This window comes from Urocitellus parryii, chromosome 14 (genome assembly GCF_045843805.1).
Source record: "Urocitellus parryii isolate mUroPar1 chromosome 14, mUroPar1.hap1, whole genome shotgun sequence".
NCBI lineage: Eukaryota > Metazoa > Chordata > Mammalia > Rodentia > Sciuridae > Urocitellus > Urocitellus parryii.
In genome coordinates this window covers 51,585,777-51,601,015 of record NC_135544.1, presented here as the reverse complement: position 1 = coordinate 51,601,015, position 15,239 = coordinate 51,585,777, and the positions used below count along the sequence as shown (strand labels likewise).

Sequence of the window (15,239 nt, the reverse complement as noted above, 5' to 3'; positions counted from 1 at the left end):
GCCCTGGAAAGATTCACCTTCCCTAAGGTCCCTTCCCCACTTTTCCTCCCCTTGCCCCTGGTTTCCTTGCTGCCATGAGGGGTGCAGCTTCCCTCTATCACACCCTTCCCCCATGTTATTCTGATTCACCTTGGACCCAGAGCAATGAAGCTGGCTTTCTATGGACTGAGACCTCTGATACCATGAATCCCAAATCTCCTCCTCTAAATTGTTCTTGTTGGGTATTTTGGTCACAGTGACACAAAAGCCAAATAAAATACAGCTGTTCCTTATTCTAAAACACCACATAGCCACCTAATGACCCCTACTTATCTGTTTAAGAATGAACTCACATATGTATATTTTAAAAATCTCAAGAATTTTTTTCTTTTTAGTACCGGGGATTGAACTCAGGGGCACTCAATCACTGAGCCACATCCCCAGCCCTATTTTGTATTTTATTTAGAGACAGGGTCTCACTGAGTTACTTAGTACCTCACTTTTGCTGGGGTTGGCTTTTCAAGATCCTCCTATCTCAGCCTCCTGAGCTGCTGGAATTATAGGCTTGTGCCACCATGCCCGGTGCAAGAAATTTACTAAAAATCCACTAGAACTGATAAATGATTTCAGCTAGGTTACAGGATGCAAGAACAATATATAATAATAAATAATCCAAAAGTAAAATTAAGAAAGCAATCCCCACTTATAATAGTATCAAACAAATGTAGGAAAAATTTTAACAAAATAAGTGCAAAATTCATACTTTGAAAACTACAAAGCACTGTTAAAAGGAATAGATGATCTAAATAAATGGCAATACACCCCATGTTCATGGACTTTTTTTTTAAAAGAGAGAGTGTGAGAGAGAGAGAGAGAGAGAGAGAGAGAGAGAGAGAGAGAAATTTTTTAATGTTTTATTATTTAGTTTTCTGGGGCCACAACATCTTTGTTGGTATGTGGTGCTGAGGATCGAACCCGGGCCGCACGCATGCCAGGCGAGCGCGCTACCGCTTGAGCCACATCCCCAGCCCATGTTCATGGACTTTAAGTCTTCACATTTTTAATGGGAATATTTTCCAAATTGATCTACAGATTCAATATAATCTGACTGGAATCTCAATGATCTTTTGACAAGCTGATTGATTCTACAATTCATATGGAATTACAAGGGATACAGGATAGTCAAACAGTTCTGAAAAGGGTAACAAAGTGAAAGAACTCACCTATCTGGTTTCAAAACATACTAAAAATCAGAGTGGAATGGCACTGACATAAGAGACATATATATAGCTCAATGTCACACGATTGAGATGCTGGAATAAATCTATACATCAAGGGTCAATTGATTTGATAAAGGTAAGCTACTCCCCTCATGGCAGCAAAGAAATGGAGGGTGGAGGGAAGAGGGGGGAAGAGACTTCAGGAAAGATAAACCTTTCTGGAGCACACCCCTAGTGATCCTCCTCCAGTCATGCCCCACCTGTCCACGGTCCTAACTAGGGTGGACTGATTCCATTACAGTTCTCATAATCTGATCATTTCACCTCTGAATATCCTTGCATTAACAGGAACTTTTGGGGGACACCTCATTCATTAAAAAAAATGTAGGAAGAACAGCTTTTTCAAAAAGCAACATGGGAACAACTGGTCGGCCACATGCAAAAGAATAAAGGAGGATGCAGACTCCGTACCACTCACAAAAATCAATACAAAAAGGATCAAAGACCAAAAGGCAAAAGCTAAAACTGTAAAACTCTGAGAAGAAACCATAAGGGGAAATCTTTGAGACCTCCTTAGACAATGTAAGACGCCAAAACCACAGCAACAAAGGGAAAAAACATTGAAATTGGATTTCATCAGAACTAAAAACTTTTATGCATCAAAAGATACTGTGCGGGGGTTAGAGTTGTGGGTCAGTGGCGGAGCACTTGTCTCGCATGCGTGAGGCACGGGATTCGATCCTCAGCACCATATATACATAAATAAATTAAATAAAGATATTGTGTCCATCTACAACTAAAAAAAAAAAAAAAAAAAAAAAGAAAGAAAGAAAAAGAAAACACGGTTCAGGTGCTTCTCAAGCCAGAGCAGCTGTGATGGGTGGTAAAGCAGGGCAGTGGCCCAGTATCACTGCACTTATGCCTCTGTCCTGTCATCTGCTGCATTCATCTCCTTCTAAGACAGTGAGCCCCCGAGATGGTGAGTACCTGTATTTTTACCTTTCTGGTTCTATTTTCAAATAGATGTTAAGTAAATGTGATTTGAACTGCAAAGAAAAGACACCATCAAGAAAGGGAAGATACAAGCCACAGACTGGGAGAAAATATTTGTAAATCATATGTCTGATAAGGGTCTGGGGTCCAGAATATGTGAAAACCCCTATGATTCAACAATAAAAAGACAAACAACCCAACTAAAAATTAGGCAAAGGCCTGGGAGTGTAATTTAATGGTAGAGCATTTGCCTAGCAGGTAGGAGGCCCTGGGTTCAATCACCAGTACCAAAAAAAAAAAAAAGAAGAAGAAGAAGAAGAAAGAAAGAAAGAAAGAAAGGGGCAAAGAATTGAAAGAAAGTATGCAAACAGATAACAAGCTCACCAACATTTGCTCAACATCATTAGTCATTAGACAAATGTAAAAAAAAAAAAAAAAAAAAAAAAAAAAACAAGATCCCATTTTATACCATTAGAATGATTATAATCTTCTTTTTTTAAAGTAGAAAGTTTCAAGTGTTGGTAAAGATGTGGAGACATTAGAACACTCACGATTGCTGGTCAGAATTTATAATTATGCAATCAACAATGAAAAAGAGTTTGGTGGCCCCTCAAAACTTAAGCATAGAATGACCACATGAACCAGCACTTCCACCCTAAAGAAACAAATTCTTGTATAAGTTCAGACACAACTTGTACAAGAACATTCAAGGCAGTATTGTTCATAAGAGCCAAAAGGTGTACACAGTCTAAATGTCCCTCAGCAATGACTGGATAACCAAAACGTGGTATAACACACTGGAATATTATTTGGCCATACAAAATAAAGACTAACACATGATAACAACATGGATGAAGCTTGAAGACATTAGGTGAAGTGAAATAAGCCAAACAAAAGACCCAAATATTATATGATTCCATTTGTAGGAAATAACCAGAATCAGCCATACAGAGATGGAAAGTAGCCTGGCGGTTGTTCAGGTGGGTGCGTGAAAGGATACGGTTGATGTCTAAGGGCAGGCTTCTCTTGTGTTGATGGAAATGCTATAAAACTGGCGGTAGTAATATTTGCACAGATCCATGAATATACTAAAATCCAGATGCATACTCTTTAAATGGGCAAATTGTGTGGTATGCGAATCACATCTCACTATGGCCATCAAAGAATCTACTTAATGACAGTTTAGTCATATCTATTTATTAAGTGTCGGGCGCTGGGAATTCAAAAATGAATCTGATACGGTCTGAGGAATTCACCATATACTTTGAGAGTGAATAAGAACTAAATCCAAGGTCCAGAGAGAATTGGTAAGGCAGTGGTCTGCTTGGGGAAGAGCAGCCAGGAAGGTTCTGGGCAGCTGACCCCTTGCGCGGGTTTGGAAGAAGAGTGAGAGTTTGATTGGCAGGTGTGGGGAAGGGGCGCTGGCCATCATCCAGTGGCAGGTGCAGCGGGTCTGACTTAACGCAGGGGTTCTGGGAATTCCGAACCGCCAGATGAATCAGGGAAGACGCGGGAAGTGGCCACGATGATGGAGGAAGGAGTGAGGCTAGGCTGGCAGGCAAAAGGCCATGCTGAGAAAGATGGGGTTCCCTTCAAGGGGTGGGACGTCAGGGAAGGGTCGCAGGAGGGTGATGCGGGCTGACCTGTAATCTAGAGCGGGAGTCGGCGAACCTCGGCTGGGAGCCAAATCCACAAATCAAGGTGGCTGGGACACCGCTGTCCACAGCCCTCTGCGTGCTGCCTGTGGCCACTTCCACACTAAAATAGAGCCTGTCACTGCCACTGAGACCGCGTGGCTCATGGAGGGTAAGACGTTTGCTATCTTGTTCCTTTCAGAACAGCTCACTGAGAAGGATCAGCAGGCGACCTCAGAAGACGGGTTTGCGTGGGTGAAGACTAGGGGAAGGGAAGCCAGGTAGAGGACTCTCAAAACTCTCCAGAAAAACAGCAGCGGGGTGATGCCATGACGTCATGACATTGGGGCCACCGGATAACTGAAAGAGGTGGTAGAGATAGGCATAGCTCGGAGAGCTGCGGGAAAGGAAGAAGAAGAAGAAGTAGAAGAAGAAGAAAAAAAAAAACCGAGGAGTAAGGGTTTAAGAAAGTCACAAGTGCTGCTGAAAAGGATTAGGGGCCCCACTGGGTTTCACCGATGTCTGAAATTTGTTTCTTCTTAGTCACTGAAGTGGTTGGTGCTTGTGCCTCAAGTTTAGCAGGATGCTGTGAGCAGTGGATCCAGGCAGTTTCAAAGCGTTTAGAGAATCACTGTTGACGTGGCCATGGGCACCCAAGAGCACAGCAAGGCAGCTCCAGAGAGCCTGCTGGGAGCCTCTCTTCCCTGGGCTGCCACAGCCCAAACTCCACTGATGCTTGGGCTGCCTCCTTGCAAGGCTGCTGAGGGCACTGGGCACTTGGCTGCCACGCTTCAGAATATTACTCTTGGCTGTAGATTCATTTTTAAATGCACATGTCAAATAGCACACCTTGTTTTTTTTTTTTTTTTTTTTTTTTTTTTGGTGGGAGTGGTCTCCTAAGGTGACTGACAGGGTGTCTGGCACAGTAGGGAATCAGGAGTCACCAATACATTCTTTTAGTTAAAAAGAAAAAAAAAAAAAAAAGGAGAAAGAAGACCAGGTGAGAAGGGAAAGAGGAAGGAAGGCAAGTGAGGCAGGAAGGTAGATATGCCCAGAGAATCCCCTCCTGGGGCTTATGAGCCATGCCCAGCAGAAGCTGACAGATGAGCAGGAGTTCGCCATGTGGATTGGAACTCCCCTCCTTGCTATGGGATCCTTGAAGAATGAACCTAGCGTGAGGGCTGAAGTCAGCTATAACTACAAGTCCCACATATGGTAAACTTCCTTCCCTGGATATTTTAAGGAAAGAACTTGCATCAATCTCACAACTATTCTAGTGGTCTTCTAGACTGCAAACTGTAGTTTTTCAAATACCTCTTCCAAACCCCTCGTGGTAGAGAAAACGAACGTCCAATCCCAAGACCTTGAGGTGTAGTTGAAGCTTCTGGATGTGGGTAGGAAACATCTTGGAACCCTCCTGCTTTACCCTTAAATTCATGCATTCCTGGTAATGATATGTTCTTGACCTAGGTGGTAGTTACAAGGGCATGTTTGTTTTGCATTCGTTCAGATGTTTGTACACCAATGTTCATAGAAGTATTATTCCTCACAAAATCAGGGAGATGACTTCCATCAATGGATGAATGGATAAATTAAATGTGGTGCATATGGACAATGGAATACTATTTCAATTTTAAAAGGAAGGAAATTCCATACTACAAATGGAGGAAACTTGAAGACACTGCACTAAGTAAAATAAGTCATCACAAAAGGACAAACAGGGTGTCAATCTCACAAAGACAGGAAGTAGAATGGTGGGTACCAAAGGTGGGATGGGGAGATGGAAAGTTAGTAGTGTTTAACATTATAGAGTGTCTGTTTTGGAAAATGGTAAAGTTCTAGAGATGGACAGTGGTGATAGCAGCACATCTCTGTGAATGTGCTTAATGCTACCAAATGATACAATTAAAAATGGTTAAAATGGTGAATTTTATATTATGTATATTTACCATGATAAAAACAAATGCAATGAAAAAGTTCGTCCAGGTATATACTTAGTATTGTCGTTTTACCTACATGTGCTATTCTTAGAAAAAAAATGGTTGATTTTTAAAATGTACATTATTCAATTTTATAGTTGTATTTGTTTAGAGAATTTTCAGAAAGATATGTGTATGGGGGGAGTCCTTCCTCTTACATTTTTGAGTCATGCAGGCCCTCTAAAAAGTTGGGCTATGTCAGCCAGGTCCACTAGTGGACCATCAGGAGGGCTGGGGAAGGGAGCAGTTCATGGATCAAGCTCAAGGACGTTCCAAAGAAACTGAAAATTAGCTGTTCATGAGTCATCAACACAAGTTACCCTCTCATAAAGTATATATTTCATAGGCAAATGGCATTATTTTTGCAGAAGTTATACATTATGCTGGCAATACATCAAGGAGCACATGTGGGAACTATTGCCACAAGACACATATAGGAGCAGCTGTGTGTGCTTGTCTGACATGATTTCTGGCAATGAAAAAACTAAAGAGAAAACATACTGCCATTTGCACATAATAGTATATAACTGTCCCATGGTATCTAGGGGAGATTGTTTCCAGCTCTCCCCCGTCCCCAGATATGCAAATATGCAGATACTCAAGTCCCTTGTATAATGGCACAGTATTTGCCTATAAGCTACACAGTGCTCCTATGTACTTTAAATCATCTTTAGACTACTTTTAATACCTAACACAATGCCCACACATCACTTCATTCATATGGATTCTGCACAGCATTCAGTACATGGCAAACTGAGGTTTTGCTTTTGGAAACTTTCCAGAATAAAAAAGTACTTTAAATCCATGGTTGGTCGAATCTGTGAAAACTGAACTCACAGATAAAGAGGGCCAACTACAATTAAATATAATTCTAAAGGTGTCCCAAGTGAAGGAATCAAAAACCTAGGATGAAAAGAGCTGATCAGCTGTGGTCTTACCTACATCCTCATTGTCTGCTAAATGCATGGTTGCTCAAACATCCTTATTTTCCAAACACAATTTTCCTGGTAAAATTGTTTTTATCAAGGGAAGTGTGAAATATTCTTTAAAACTCTGGATAGATATCTAAACTGTCACTGTTGTGCTTTATCATCCTCCAGCAAGTGGCTATTCTGCAAAGGTAGTCCTGGAGCCTAGAGACTTCTCTGACAGTGTATGGGAAACCAGAACACACAGGTTGTCTTCCCCACTGAGCACACACCACACTCAAGGACAGGAGTGCATCCACAGAATTACTAGGCTGAGAAGTTTCTGAAGACTTGCTTCAATTTCCACAAGGCTGAAGCCTAGGAAGATTTGTTGGGTACCTACAGCTGCTGCTGTACCCCGGTGGTATCTGCTTGGCTTTTCCCTTCCTAGCCCACAACTGCTGGTCTTGCTGGTTCTATGGCCCTAGAGCCAGGTGGACTTCAGCCACTTCATCTGAGGCTGCAAATGGTCCACCAGGGTGTGACTGCCACACAGACTGACCACAGCGGTGATTGCAAGCTGCTCTTAGGGGTGGGAAGGATCCCTCCTAAGACTCCTAAACTATAAGATGAAGAAAGCAATGATGCTCTTGCAACTGCAGGTGCTAATGTGAATCACCTATGAGTCTACCCCCCACCCCCAGCACTCTATTAGCTAACGGGGAAGAGCATGTATAGCTGCCAGAAAACAGTGTGCCTGAAGGTGAATGTTCTGCTTCTTTTGAGTTCCTCCAGGTGGATGATGGGATGGGATCCCCCCATTTCTCTGCCCCCAACTGGCTCTGTTATGGAAGATCTGTTTGTTGCCTGTCTATTTCAGTACAATGAACATACCAGCCTAGGAGTCCAGCAACAAGGGCTTCCTTTTTTTTCACACTGCCTGCCAAGGAAGGAGGATTCCAACTCATGAGTTTTACTAATAAGATGTAAAAAAAACTTATCACCCCATTTCAAAAGCAAATAAATAAGTAATAAAGATGCTCAAAGCAAAATGTTCTGGTGTTGGAGATCCTCACCAAACAAAGGCAGAACGAGCAAAGCTGTCCATAAACTAAGCTATATCTCTGCTCTGCTTCCCTGTCTCAGGAGTTAGGTGCTCAATGTGAAGATGCCAGCTGCCAAAGCAGTCAAGCAACGCTCGTAGTGGGGTGACTGTTCTCTACCAAATTTCTTCCTGGAGCCTTTGTTTCTTCTAGGAAGCCCAGCTGCAGTCATTTCACGCATCCTACTTTTAGATCAAGAAGCCAGAGAATGAGAAAGACAATGCTACCTAGCTCAGAGGCCCCTGAACCCCCATCCCAGAGCCCTCGAGAGGCAAGTTGCTTTCTTAGAGTTGTCCAATAAGCTTGGAAACAAACCCAGACTTCTTGATTCTGCGGCTCATTTATCTCAAGCACCAAATGGCCAATTACTAAATGGTTCCACAGGGATTTCTGACAGCACTTATAGAGGAAGTGAGTGCTCAGGTGAAGCCCAAGTCAAGGCCAAGTCTTTAAGAAGCCTCTGATATTCCATGAGCAGGTCTTCCTAAAAAGGAACAGAAGGGCTGCTGCCCAGAATCGAGAGGTGGGTCCGTCAGATGCAGGCTTCCCTGGTGGCAGCTGTGCCATCTGGACGACTCCTCTGATTTCAAGTTTCATTAGTGTAAAATGAATTTAATAATACCCCCCTCACTCTTTAGTGGGAAGTTGCAAGAATCAAACAACAATTTGATAAGAGGGTGATTTGAAAGAAATAATGTACAATAGGAATTTAACAAATTATATGAATCAGAGGAACTCAGAGCAACCACAAAAAGAAATTTTGGGGTAAAATTTTTCATCTAGACTTGGTAACAGTGCTGGATGCCAAAAAATTTTCACACATTTTCTTAGATATAATAATGGCACCACAGACATTTAATGTCTTTAGAGATCACACTGAATTATGTAGGGATGAAATGTCACGATGTCGGGTATTTGCTTTAAAATACATCAATGGAAAAAAGGAGGAAGAGCACAGATTTATGTGCAGCAAATGCTGATAACAGCTGAAGCTCACCGAGATATATATGGGGGTTCCATTCTACCCTCCTCTCTACTTGAGTGCATATTTGAAATTTTTCAGATTCAAAAAGCATTTAAATAAACAATGCAGAATTTTCTGGGACATTAGTCAGCTTTCTGATTGTCACGTCCAGAGCACAGAAAATCTGTTTCCTCCACAAGGCCCTTTCAAACTGGTCATCCAGAGGTCAGAGGGCAAGGACTTGGGAAGAGGCCAGGAGAGGCCAGGCAAGGAGCCCAGCTGCAAAGGAGATAAAAGGAAGTATCCTCCTAGGATCTCCTGTCTGGGAAGCATCAAAATGTCAGGCAACATGTAAGGGTAAGTGCATGCCTTGCCTTGGACCTGAGTTTCATATTTATCTTTTGCCACCAAGACACTGTTTAGCACAGTCACAGAGGACAAGCAAACACACACACACACACACACACACACACACACCACTGAGATCCAACCCCCTGGGGGACAGCTACCTGGGACCCACAGGATGCATGCATTTTTGCCATGGGTTTGATGGACATCTCAGGGGCTAAGGTCTAGGAAGGGGAAAGGACAAAGGCAGGCAAGGAGATTAAAATTTTATCCAAGGCAGGGTCTGGTGAGTCAGGCATTTATCTGGGAACTGACCAGAGCAATGAACTCTTATCTTCCATCCTAAGCCCCATCCCTGGCCATTAAGAATTAGATACCAGAAATAACCTAATGGATTTCCCCGAAGACCACAAAAGGGCTTTGGGTGCTCTAAGACAGACAGGGCAGCAGTGGTGTAAGGGAGCGCCCTGGAAAAAGGGTTGTGGGTTTGAGTTCCCACGCTGACTAACCCAGTGGCCTTCAGCTTCGGTACTTTTCCTTCTCTGCAAAAAGTAATGGTTGGGCTGATTTTACCTCCTCAGCTGCAAGATTTGGGGGCATGTTTCTGGCTGTCATGCATCTCCCCTCTCATCACGACTTAAAGTTTCCTAAGCATATTGAGTAGCTCCCCCACCCAACCCCGCCCGGTGTTATGCTGCTTGCCCCTCGCCTTGCACTCCTCCACCGCGACACCTCCGGCAGGGAGCTACACCCGAGCGCTGGCAGATTTTGACCAAGAAGGGGAGGCAGGGTGGGCAAGGCGCCTGCGTGAAAGTTGTGGGCATAGGGGACCGCGGGACTAATCACTTCAGATTGGGGTTCGCTCTACCCCGGGGAGATCTTGCACGCACCACCGTGGCTCGATGTTTCCTCGGTGATAAAGCGGGAGAGGTTCCGGGTCCCCAGACGAGCCAGGGAGAGAGACTTCGAAGTGGGGACCGCGCGTCTCCAACGGCAGGGCTCGGGTTGCTCTGGCGCTCAGCCTTCCCGATCGCGGGGAAGAAAACCCAATTCCACGCGGTGCGCTCTGGGGCGCAGCCCCAGTGGTCCCCACCCCCACGCCATCTCGTCGCTGCGCGCTCACATGCCCAAAGCCACAGCTCGGGGGAACTCCTGCGTGGCCCTGCCCTCCCACCCCTGAGAGCGCTCCACATCTCAAAAGCCAAAACTCCGGTCACGGTCGCCGTCCCCACGTCGCTGTCCCCACGCCGCACCCTCCAAGGCACCCAGCGCGCAACGAGGCTCCACGGGCTGCGCCCTGCCGGGCCACAGGAGCTCCAGACTAGCAGGGAGCCGAGCTCCGGGGCGCGCCAGCCGCAGCGCCTCCCCCGGCCCGGGCGAGGTGGGGTTGGCTGGGCGGGGCCCCGGCGTCGGAGGGGACTTGCCAGCCTGCACGTCCTCGCGCGCTCCCCGCAAGGAGCCTTTGCTCAGCGGGTGCCCACCGCTCAGGTCCCGGGAATCCGCACTTGGGCGGAGGGGCGGCCCGGTGGGGAGCCGAGCCTGGAGACCCCCGGGGACGCCCCAGCTTTTCCTCGAACCGCCGTGGGAAGGGTGTCGCGGGACGCGCGCTCTTACTTGGCAGCAGGGGTCCGCTGTGGCCGGGCCGGGACTGGGCTCTCCACGGTGGCCCCTCTCCGCTCCCGTCGCCGCAGCTGCAGGCAGAGTTCTCGGCCGTTCGGAAGAGCGAAGGCGAGCTCCAGCCCAGGGAGCCGCGCGCCGGAGTCGCGGCTCCGCTCTTTCCCCCGAACTTTTAAGCCAAATCGGGCGGCAAACCCCTCCCTGGACCCACCCCCTTGGCCGACTACGGTCACAGCCACAGGCCGGGCCTCCAGCCCCCTTTGTTGTAATTCGAGAGCGGCCACTCCCGGGCCAGAGGGGGCTCTGCGGGGGAGGCTGCGCGCCAGCCAGCGGGGCAGCCCTTCCCAGGCTCTTCGCGCCCAGGTTTCCGGAGTCGGAGGAGCGGGCGGGAAAAGGGTGCACTTTTTCTGCAGGGGAGACTCCCAATCCCGACCCCACAGCGCTCCGGAATTTAACCCTTCGATGTCCTCATTTACCAGTAGCATTAGGGCCGGTGCCCAATCCAGCTCCATATCCAAAACCCTACCCCTCCCTGGCACTTAGTAGACGCTCAATAAAAAGTAAGACTTGAAAGTGATCACAGATTTTCATCTATCTCGCTTGGGTTTCACTTCCCTTCACCTGTAGGTGGAAACAGATTCCCAACATGAAAACAAACAGCCCCCTTTCTGCCAGCAGATCTGTGTCTTGGCCTAGTCTCTCTTCCCCCAGGACCAGTCTTCTCCTTTGCAAATTAAAGGCTTCGGAACCTGTGACCTCTAAGTCTCCCCCCCCCCCCACACACACACACACACATCCCCACTGCTGCACCAGGCCCCAGATTAACAAGCCCTGCACTCCAGAAATTGAAGGAGACACAGCTAGGGGGTGGACCTGGTGCAGAAGGACAGAACATGTCTGGCTCTGAGGTTTGCAGTGGGTCTGGGTCCTAAGGCCAGGGAAAGCCCTCTGTACAGATTGCCCTTCCTGTAAGAGCAAGGCTTTGTCGGTGGAAGCAGCCAGTTCTAAAACAAAGGACCAGCTGGGAGTCCTCTGTAAGAAGGGAACTGTCAGCTCCTCTAGGACAGACACTGACTTTAGGGCGCAATCCTCTCGGGGCTCCTCCTCAGTCCTGTCCTCTTCCCTGTGCCCTAGGCAGAGCTCCACACCAGCTGTGACAGGTGTGAGTACCAGGTTTCCCCTCCCACCCAGGCTTCTCTCCTCAGTCATGGGATTGCAAATCCATCCACCTCTTAACACCAGGACATTTCCTCCTTGGCCTCTGGACATTCCCATAACCATGGCCAACTCCAAACTTGGCACCCCAACTCAAGCCCACTCCATCCCCTGAGAGATCTCAGAGGCAAAAATGGGGTCTTCTCAGGCCCCTTGAGATTTGAATTAGCCAGGGGTCTCACAGACAGAGGACCAGTAGGAGAGCGGGGTGTGATCATAAGAAGCCAAGGGGAGGTGTGTTTGTGGTGTAGGAACAGTTCAGTATCTCAAGTGTGGCAAGAAACTATGGTAGAATTATGTAGAACTTACTACACCCAATACAATTTCAGTTGAAAATTAAAAAACGAAACAACAACAACAAAATACACAGTGGCTCCAGGGCCCTCAGAATGCAATCCAAACCCGTTGGTGCAGCTGACAAAGTGACTTGGTCATTTCCAACATACCTGTCTCTCAACCGTACACTCCTCACTGCCGTTGGCCTTCCTTGCTGTCCTCTAGTGCCTGCTGTTTCATCCCCAGGACCTTTGACCATACCATTGCTTTGTTGGTTGTCTGCCTAGCAACACCTAGTTCTTTGAGATGACACTCAACTATCACTGTCAACATTTTGTACAGTGCCTGCACACAGCAAATGCTCAATAAATGCTGGTGGAACTGAACTCTCTCCTCTTCCCTCTCCCTTTTCTCCCATCCCTCCACAGCCAGTCCAAACCCTCTTGCTAAAGCATTAACTAATAAGTTATAAAATGAAAGGAAACCAACTTTGAAAACTGTTTTGTCTAGTTCTGACAAAAAGCAAGCTTCTTGTGAAATAATCAGACCATATGAAATTGTAGGGATTTCTGGATCCTATGGTAGTTCTACTTTTCATTTTATGAAATAGGAAATGATGTTTTGATACATGGCTACATTGTTGAATTATCAAATCAGGATTTCCATCACCTTAAACATCTTTCATTAATTTGGGGCGGGAACATTCAAAATCCTCTTCTCTTTTGAAATATACAACACATTATTGATAACTAGTCACACTACTGTGCATAGGACACAAGAACTTGTTCCTCCAATCTAACCCTAGCATTGTGCCCATTGACCCCCCCTTCTCCATCTCCCTCTCCCCTGTCCTCTGCAGCCTCTGGTAACCACTGTTCTATCCTGTTTTAATGAGATAACATTTTTATGTTTTACACAAGAGTGAGATGATGTGGCATTTGTCTTGCTGTGCCTTGCTTATTTCACTTAACACAGTGTCCTCCAGGTTCCTGCATGTTGTCACAAATAACAAAATCACATTTTGTGTGTGTGTGTGTGTGTGTGTGTGTATGTGTGTGTGTGTGTGTGTGTGTGTGATTGTTAAGAAATGTCCCCTGAAAAGATCATGTTTTTAAAGCATGGTCTCCAATGCAGGAAGGTTCAGGTGGGGCCTTCAGGCAATGATCAGAGCTCTAACCTCATCAGTGGATTAATCCACTTAATGGATAAACAATTTAATAGACTACTGAATTTACCATGTACCACTGTGGACTGGACAGAAGTGGAGGAAGTAGGTCACTGAGGGCATGCTCTTGGATACTAAACCTTGTCTCTGGTTCCTTGAGCACGCATACGCATTCATATTCCCCCTCCCCCCTCTTTCTCCCTCTCTCCCTCCCTCTGTCTCTCCCTCTCTCCCCTCTCTGTCTGCCATGAGCTGAATTGTCTTCCTCCTCCGTGCCCTTCTACCATGAAGTTCTGCTTCACCTCAGTCCAGAGTAATGGAGTTGACCAACCATGGACCGAGAGCTCTGATCCATGCATCAAAACACATTGTGTATCTCATATCTACCATGAGCCCCAAATAAACGTTTTCTCCTCCAAGTTGTTCTCATCAGGTCTTTTGGTCACCGTGATGAAAAGCTGACTGACACAGTGTTTCTACTGTGTATCACATTTTTCTTCCTACATCTGTGTCCATCTGTTGGTGGACACTTCAGTTGATGATATATTTTGGCCATTGTGAATAGTGCTGCGGTAAAGATGGAAGTGCAGGTGTCTCTTCAACATACTGATTTCATTTCCTTTGGATGTATACACAGTATTGTGGTTGCTGGATCCTATGGTGGATCTACTTTTAATTTTTGGAGAAATCTCCATACTGTTTTCCACAGTGATTATACTAATTTACATTCCCACCAAATAGTGTGAATCTATAGATTGTTTTGGACAATATGGATATTATTACTGTAATATTAATTCTTCCAATTCATGAATATAGGATGTCTTTCCATTATTTGTGTTCTCTTTAAATTTTTTCATAAGTATTTTATATTTGGGGCATAGAGTTCCTTTACTTCCTAGTTAAATTTATTCCTAAGTATTTTATTTGTTTTTGCAGCTATTGTAAATGGGTTGTTTTCTTAATTTCTGTTTCAGTTAATTTGCAATTGGCAAGAATAAATGATACTGTTTCTTGTATGTTGACTTTGCATCCTATAATTTTACAGAATTGATTTATTAGTTTTAACAGGTTTTTGGTGGAGTCATTAGGGCTTCTTATGCCTGTCATTTAGTGCCTTTGTGTTCAATTTGGATATCTTTTATTTTTTTCTCTCACCCAATTGCCCTGGTGAGGCCTTCCATGACTGTGTTGAACAGAAGAGATGAAAGCAGACATTCCAAGTTCTTGACTTTTCCCTGTTCAGTGTGATGCCGGCTGTGAATTACTTATACGTCTCTTTGTGGTGTTAAGCTACATTCATTCTATGCTTAAGTTGTTGAAAGTTCTTATCATGAAGGACTTTTGGATTTAATCAAATGTGGGGTTTTTTTGCATATGGAGATGATCATATGATTTTATCCTTCCATCTGTTAAGGTGAGGTACCATGTTTATTGATTTGCCTATGTCAAACCATCCTTGCATCTTTGAAGTGAATCACAATTGATCACATAATGATCTTTTAAATGTGCTGTTGGCTAATATTTTGTTGAATTTTTTTCTATCTATATCCATCAAGGATTCTGGTTTGTAGTTTTCTTATTCTGTTGTGTCCTTGTCTGGTTTTGGTATCTGGGTTATTCTGACCTTGTTGAATGAGTTTGGAAGAATTTCTCCTCTTTAATTTTCTGGAATAGTCCAAGAAGTTTTTATATCAGTTCTTTAAGCTTTTAGTAGGTTTCAGCAGTGAAGCCCTTGGGTCCTGGGCTTTTTTTTTTTTTTTTTTTTGATGGATACTTTTGATTACTGATTCAATTTCTCAATGTTATTGGTCTGTTCAGACTTGCTATTTCTTCATAGT

General features: G+C 45.0%; 1 protein-coding gene across 3 annotated transcripts in view; it reads right to left on the bottom strand.

The window, feature by feature from the left end:
- Loxl2 (lysyl oxidase like 2) overlaps window positions 1-10,883 on the bottom strand; it is an 85,526-nt gene extending 74,643 nt beyond the window's left edge. For all 3 annotated transcript variants that reach the window (XM_026397541.2, XM_026397542.2, XM_026397543.2), the window contains exon 1: window positions 10,743-10,883. The gene's annotated coding sequence lies outside the window, so the exon portion shown is untranslated. The remainder of the gene's footprint in view (window positions 1-10,742) is intronic.
- Window positions 10,884-15,239: the final 4,356 nt, after the last annotated feature.